The following is an 8,270-nucleotide window of genomic DNA, read 5'->3' as shown; positions in this document are numbered from 1 at the left end:
CAGGGCACAAAGATATGAGGCAGGGAAAGATTTTTCTCTTTCTCTTTCTCTTCTCTTTCTCTTTCTCATTTGTTTGTTTGTTTGTTTTTTTGGCCCCTGGGCACTGAGATGTAGAGAGGGGTTTGCCAAAGGCAACTCATCTAATCAGTGTACAAGATAATACGTGTGAAAATGTGGAGAAGAAGGTCAGGAAAGATGTACCTTCTTTTGCCTTCAAAAATTCTGCAACTGAAGAAGAAGAGTCCTTGCATTTTACCTTACAACTAGTATGATGAAGGAAAAAAAAAATGTCCTATGAAACTGCGAATGCTTGGGAATCCTATTGCCTTGGTCATACCTTGCCACTCTCATGCAGCAAGATGCTGGCTGTCTGGGGAGTGACACAGGATGCTTGACTGCTGACCTCAGACCAGTTACACGGATATCTGACATGGGTCTGATTCTCATATCTGCCTTGCTCTACCCAATTCCTAAAGGAAGCTATGAATGCTGAAGGCTCACAGCACCCCAGAGAATCAGGCATGGTGTATCTGTCCAGCAACTCCTGTGGGCTGTTTGTTTGTTTGTTTGTTTGTTTATTCATTTATTTATTTATTTATTTATTTATTTTCTTGTAATAAATAGGCATAGCAATGCTGAGCACAGCAAAGAAAGATGTGCAGAAGCAAAATTATGTCAGAGAACAGGTCAGCAGAGCCAGGCACAAAGGGGACAAAGCAGTGCTAATGCAAATGCACAGACCTTCATTAAAGTCAGACACTATGCCAAATATTTCAAGAGTAAATTGTTGTAATAAGAGTATTTTTAGAAGTCCTTGCAGATGTCAAATATACTTGCAGACCAGTAAGTTTTCTTTCATTACTCAATCAACTATTTGAAGTTAAAGTTACTCATACAGAGCGTCTACAACAGCAACCTTTGAGATTTCCCAGATGAGATGCAGATGTCCGTGTAGCACATTTATATCTCCTGACCACAACTTGCTTGTCTGTATCTTAACACAGACCCAGCAGCATCCCTGGGACTGCCAAGGGTCTGGACTCCTGGCTGAAATCCTATGGTGCAGAAGGCCATGGTATATATAGCAGGAACTGAATGGTTACATTGAGGATTGCAGGGCTGCAAGGCAGACAGCTGAGCTAAAACCCAGCTCAGGAGGGCTTTTCTCCTTCAAAGTGCTGCTGATGTGGGGAGAAGCACTGGTAGGTTCAAAGATGGAAAATCAAACCCTTAGACAACTGTGGCGATTATCAGTGGTGGTGAGAACACAATCCCTTTATTAAGCATTTAAAGATTCATTGAAACTTCTGACCGAAATCCAAAGTATGATAGACTGAGTCTCATTTCATTTATATTTTTCTTCTACTGATTCGGTAGCAGTGATCTGCAGTTTGGGTTTTTGCTTTAGAGAACTAACTGAGGCATGAAGACCGAGCGGGACAGTCCAGGCAGTCAGGCTGCCTTCATTCTGACATGACTCCCCACCAGCTCCGGCAAATTCAGACCAGAATAAAACTGAAGTCTTCAAATCAGGCTGGATATATTTTGCCTGGCACTGGGATGGCACAGATTGGAGCACTTCTTTGGCTGTTGAAAGCCCAATAGGATTTCTTCACAAATGAAGGAGCAATTCAGTTGCAGGACTGGGGTCGCATCTCAAAGCACAAAGCGTGTGCACCAGCAGTGGCAGCACAAGCTGACAGCTCTAATGTATTTTCTCTCACTGGAAACAAAAATTAAAAAAACCAAAACACTATTAAACAGACAAAAAAAACTTTGTCACCAGTACACTGGCATCAGCCTAGAGGCTTAGAAACACACAGGCCCTGGGAACTTCTCTTTTCCAACCCAGGGATCCCACCCACGGCCTTTACTCTCCATGGAAGAGGCAGGAGCCGTATGTGCGCGGGGAGAAAGGCGTTTGGCCAAATTACCTTATTTATTCATGGGCCTTCCTTAATAATCATGATAATAATAATAAATCCTGTGGGAGCAACCCAACCAATTCATGCGCGGGTGTGCAAACGGGCAATTTGCAGACTAATTGCCCCCGCACAATGCGCCGCGCAGACAGGTTGCCCGAGCGCCGGCTCTGCATGCTTTTTGTACGCGGCGGCTGCCCGACAAGAGGCGGTTGAGATGCTTTCTGGGCAGACAATGGGCTTGCTCAAGTGTGCAACTATTTCGGAGGGAAGCTATCCGCCCACCCCGGGTGGCGAAGGTTTGTTCTGCCCGTGTCCAGCTGCCGTGTCCTGCCAGGAAAATACAGGGGCCATGTGTGGGACACAACAGTTTTGCCTTATTGCCTCTCCCGGCTTGGGAGGACAGAGAGAATATCAGCAGCATATGGGCCTCAGGGGATCTCAGTCATTTAACAAACATTATATGCTCCATAACAAAACAACAATATTTTGGTACTTAGATCAACCAAACAGCTAAATGAAATTCCCTAGAGGGTGAGGGCTGGTATGCTAATTGGCTTGCCTTGTGGATTTTTCTATGCGGCTCCCCAAGAAACAGATTGGCCCATTTTTCAGGCAACTGATTGTTAATTGGAGTAATGAATAGCGGGCTGGAGGGGCTGGCCACTTCACTTGGTAAATTCAAACCCCTGTTATTCATGAGGATGAGATGGAGGTGAAGTGGTTTCCACAGAAGATGAGCAGCCGGGCTGGTGCCGGGTCAACCCCAAAGCATTTTCCTTTCCCTTGTGTTGGGAACCTGTCATCCTTCCTCTGTCCCTCTGGGATGCCGTGACCTTCGAACAGCTGAATCACTGGCGGGAAGGGCTCCCTGCATTGACTGCAGGAGGCCAGCCAGTACCCTCACCGAGAGACCTCCCTCCACCAGCCTCATTTTATGGGCTTTTTGGTCTCTAACACAGACAATCTTTAACACCTCTGGGAAAGTCCTGGGTCTTGCTTCATTTCCAGGTAACTCTGATGGGTTGCACAGAAGGTCTCAAGGGGCAGGAGAGTCTGTTGGCACAGCTCCCATGTCTCCCTCTTCATCTTCCCAGCTCCTGCATCCACCACTGGCCCACACAGCCTCTGCTCTCTCCCCTTCACCCATTCACCAGCAGTGGCTTTGGTTCCCCTTCATCCCAGTTTGACAAACTGGTTAGAGGAAAGCAATAAATGATATTAGAAGACAGGTAGGTAACTCCATTTCCTTAGAAATAATAATAATATTTAAAAAAAATGTGACACAGAAGAGAAAGAATTATATTCAAATGCAATTAATGATGTTTGAGGCCTGAATTTCTGGGTGCCTAAGCTGGGTGCTCCAAAAGGCCTCAAAGGGCAGGGAGGCTGCTTTTGGACAAAGTTCTTCTTAAAGTGCCTCGGGTTGGACAAGAAGAGATTCCCTGTGTTTGCTTCCCCTAATGGACCATAAGTATTCACCCAGGTACTTCTGCATTTACCCAGGCACTTCTGCCTTCACCTTGGAAATGAGTACTTTATAACCAACAGTGAACTCGTCACTGGGACACCAGAAAATACATTCACTTTATAGGAACTAAAACAGTGAACATTAGTGTAATTTTTTAAGGAAGTTTAGAAATACTGGAGAATAGTCTTTCTCCATCTCCTGAGGCATAAGGGATGGAAGGCTAACAACAGGCTGCCACTTACATTTATTTGTCAGTAGTTGGCCCAAGACATGAAACAAATAATTGAAAAGACTTCCTTTCTTCCAAGGACACTCTATGTGATTATTTCACGTATAAGACTTTAGTACCTCCTAGCAAATGAGGTGTTCACAGCGTTTCAGAGAAGAAAAGTGACTTTCTGGGTCATTCTCTCATAGAGGACTCTAAGCATTCCTTGCTGGTGTACAGGGTCAGGCAACAGCGCATGGATAATTTAAAGAGTTGAACCATTGGTTTATGAATTACAGGGGAGTTGGCAACTAGTTTAATTTCCATGCTTTCATTTCACATCCAGCAACAGAACAGTACCAATACTGAGGAAAGACCTTCAGTTTTTTGTTCTTCATAATTTTAAAGTACTTTATATAAGTCATTGAAAATATCAAAACAGACACAAAAAATCATCATGAAATTAAGTAGTGTGAAAACCAGAAACCACACAAAACTACAAATAATCACACAAAACCCACAACTACTATCTATAGTTAGCAGTCCTACTAAAACAGCCTTGAAAAAGCAGAAAAACAGCCTTGTCCCAGGCTGTTGTAATCAAAATGTTAGCCAGCAAGGCTGGCTAACTGGGAGGTGATCCTACCCCTCCATCCAGTACTGGGACAGGGCTTGGAGAGTCTCTTGGAGATACTAAAAGCCCATATGGACAAGGTTTTGAGCAACCTCACCAAACTTCAAATCTGACCCTAGTTTTAGAAGGGGAAATTCAAGAGGTCAGTAAATCATTTTAGGATTCAAATATCATGCACAAAATGTTTTTTAAAACCAGGGCATTTTTACAAAAAATGTCATTTCTGAACCTTGTTGTCATACATCATGCCGTAATAGGTCTTGAAAGCTTTACAGAAGAGGTTGAGATCACTTTTTTGCAGGTGGACCCACAAGGTGAGCAAGGACTTTCCTCTAAGTTGGAATATTCAAAACTGACTCCAAGATTAGGACAAGTTCATAAAAGTCTTTATTAACAAAAGCCTGGTCAAGGCACAGGCTGTCTATTCAGCTAGGCAAACCTGTGCCCCTAAACAACCAGTTCAGCTAATGAATAATACACCTTTTTGAAGGCATGCTTGGTCCACACACTTACAGGCAAAACATACATTTTCCACTGCCATCCTCAGCATGAGACACAGGGAACAATTCCCAAAAATACAAACATTTAAAAATGGTAGCAGTTTGTTTTCACTCCTTCTCTCCACCCAGCTTAATTGTTCTTTAAAACAAGCATGTAGAAGGAATTATAGATAATATGCGGCACAGTGCTATGTGACAGCCCACAGATGGATGCACTTCTAATGAATCTGAAGAAGTTAAAAATGCACTGATAACAGACATGAAAAAAATCTGGGGAATTTTCCTTAATTAGATTACACTCTGTGCACCCTGTCTGAATGAATGAGGACACAGCAGTGGAAACCGCCTGACAGCACTGTTAATGTAGCCGGTAGGGTTTGTAGTAGCGGACATCTGTTTAAAAGCTGTGATCCAAATATGCCCCTAGAGGCCAATCAGATGGGTTTTCTTCTAAAACATTAAAAGCTGAATTTGTACATGATGGAAGCAGGTGCAATTCCATTAAACTCAAAGGTATTATCACTCACCAAACTGCAACATCAGTCCAGATTTTAAACGACTCCTACCAGCCTGTAAGTGAGGCAGAAGTACAAGAAGAAATAATCACATTCATGACAAAATGTTCAAATAACAGCAGGGTGCAGCAATGCTGTTTGCCAGTCCAGGGCCCTAGCGGTGTGCCCTAAAAAAGTGACTGAAGTGCAAAACGTGTTTTGCTCCTACTCACTGATCTCCAAGTCAAAGACTTGAACATTTTGCTGCATTTCCTCCCTCATGCTTAGCGGTCTTGCTTACAGACATACATGCAGATGTATCGCCTTGCCTAGAAAAGCAATAAAAATAATGGTATGGTTTTTGTTGTTGTTGTTTTCTTTGAGAACAGAATCAATTCCAGTTTTATTCCAATAATACAAGCCCAGGTTATATATAGAAGAGGTCCAGAAGGGGAAAATCTGGACATGATCCCCACAAATATCACTGCACAAAACAGACACACACCCGTGTATAAATAAATAACCACTAAGCCATTCCCATTCATGTTTCTAACGAGCACAAGCTATTTAACAAATAATATAGGTCAATTATATAGGTCGTGATAAATTTGTGAAGAACTTCAGCCTGTAGGGCACCAGAAAGACCACGTTGAGGCAGCATTTTCAAAGTTACTGCTCACTTCTGCATGTGGCTCGCAAAGAGCAGGGAGAAACAACAGGGACATGCTTGGATGTTCATATTTTCTGGTAGTGCAGCCACAGCTGAAAACATCATTGACATCCCCTGGGAGACACCCTCTGTGATACAATTGCAGAATGGTGGAGCCCTTCCAGCATTTATTGCAGACAAATCCAGTGCACAGCCATAAATATAATACCGTACCACATCCAGCCTTCAGAGCCAGAGGAAAATACATGTATATCAATTTGGTCTGATACTAGAGGTCTTCAGAGTTTGAGTTTATTGCCACATGATTTCATATAGCCTGAAAAAAAAAAAAAAAAAGCCCGGAAGGCAAAATACGTATTACTTCAGACCACAAAAAATATCAGCACATCACTAGAAAAGCCAAGAAAGAGATAGAAATGCAAAGCACTCAGTGAAGGAATAATGTTAGTATGTCAAAGGCATGTTTTAATCCTGAGCTCTAGGAATACAAGGCTTGTACACATGCTGCTCCTCCAAAACTTTTCAACCAGTTACTAGTCCTGGCTACATTTGCCAGAAACATAAATGTTTCAAGGAGATTTAATTTTTATGAGTTTGTCAAAAATTGGCGTGCTCCCAGAGGAAACAGAGAAAAATCTTATTTATGCTTTCTCTGTGGGAAAGGAAATGGCCACTCAGCATTTATCTAATACGTTTGACAGCAGCCCTCTGACCAGGGATGGGTGCAGCGCTGGAGAAGCAACAATATAGGCTAAGCCCTGCCTTTTTTAAAATATCTGGGAGGAATTATGGAGACTGACATCAGACAAATAGTGGGTGCCACCTGGGGTTTCAGGTAGTCACATCTCAGGGAGTCACCTGAGGTTCTCTACTGCACCTTAAATGCACATTTGTTTTTGACATTCCGAAACCTGCACTGCTGCAAGAGAGCCATTCCTCAGGCAGGTTGGGGGGACAGCACTGAAGGAAACACCAAGCGATAAAGGGGGGGTCTTCATTATTTAAATAGTTCTCCAGGTCTCAGAGGGCAGATGTTCAAAGCTGCACTTGTGCATCCAATCCAGGTCCACCTCATGCAGCCTGAATTCATTTGTTGGCCACGAATCAACTGGTGGCAGAGATCCTTTCTCAAATAACTTGTCCCAAGTAGCCTGCATTCTAGCTAAGGTATGGTATATATAACACACAAAGCTATGAATGCACATTTATGCAATATATTTAATATGTAGGTACCATGCTGGAAAATTTGTTACAAACCTCATAGTATATGGCTTGGGTTATTTATGGGAATGACCACAGTAAGAAAACTTCAGAACAAATGCAGAACCTTTTAAACTATCCATACTTCCACTCAGGGCCCCAGACAAGGTGAGGGGGGCGGTTTCCAAGAGCAGACCAAGAATTGTTCCCTGTGCACATAAACGATTCTTTCACAGGAGGAAAAAAAATAATAATTATTAAAACAAAAACAAAAACATTACAGTTTTACAGTTTTCTGGGTTCTCTGATACTAATTGCAGCACAGCTAAAACGTTGCAAGCTGCATTTACAAACATATGTGCAGGACATTTGATATACAAGAGACAAATACTACACTGTTTTGCCCTGTCTCTAGGGAAATGGTGTTGCTGAGAAAATACTGCTCTCTGCTGGCCTGGCCTGATTTTCTTCCCCCTACCTAGCAAAAAGGGGGAATTTGGTGTTTTGCTGGATCTTCACTTGTATCTTGCAGCAAGATACAAAGTGACAAGTGACAGCAACACTTTTCATTTAGGACTAAAAAAAAAATAAATAAAATCATATTGCTAAGTAAAACAATCCTGATGTCACAGAAATCTTTTGTGTTGAAGAATGTAAGTAGTACTTGAGCCTGAGTATTTATCTCTCCAGAACCATTTGTTTTCTTACAACTTGAAAGAAGATATAGGCTATTCGTGTAGCAGGCTACCCAATGCCACGAGCTCAGGTAAGGGTGTATTTTTAAAGGCAAGGGACTGAAGTCCTGTTCTGCGTATTGGGAAACTTGCTCCTAGGTGGGAATTGTCACATCAGCCCAAAATCCTAGAGACAACCACAGGATTTGAGAGAGAGCTCCCCGGTCCCCAGGTCCTTGAGAGGACGGCTCTAGGTCTGGGAAGCTCCCTGCCCAGAAACCTGTGGACTTGTTGTACTCACTATGCACATTTGTTGTTATCTTACCAAAAAGCGATCAATCAAACTGAAAAACAGTTTATTTGCAAAGAATTTACTTTCCCACTGCACCACACTGCCTGCCACTAGGCATCTGTGTGCTACAGCTCACTAGCAAAAACTGTAAAACTTGACCTTTTTAATGTCAGCTTATCATCTTCAGGGGCAGAGTGCTTGTCCC

The sequence above is a fragment of the Netta rufina genome (assembly GCF_964035555.1).
Source record: "Netta rufina genome assembly, chromosome: 3".
In the NCBI taxonomy this organism is placed as follows: Eukaryota; Metazoa; Chordata; class Aves; order Anseriformes; family Anatidae; genus Netta; species Netta rufina.
The sequence above is the reverse complement of the archived record's forward strand: the minus strand, read 5'-3'. Positions refer to the sequence as shown.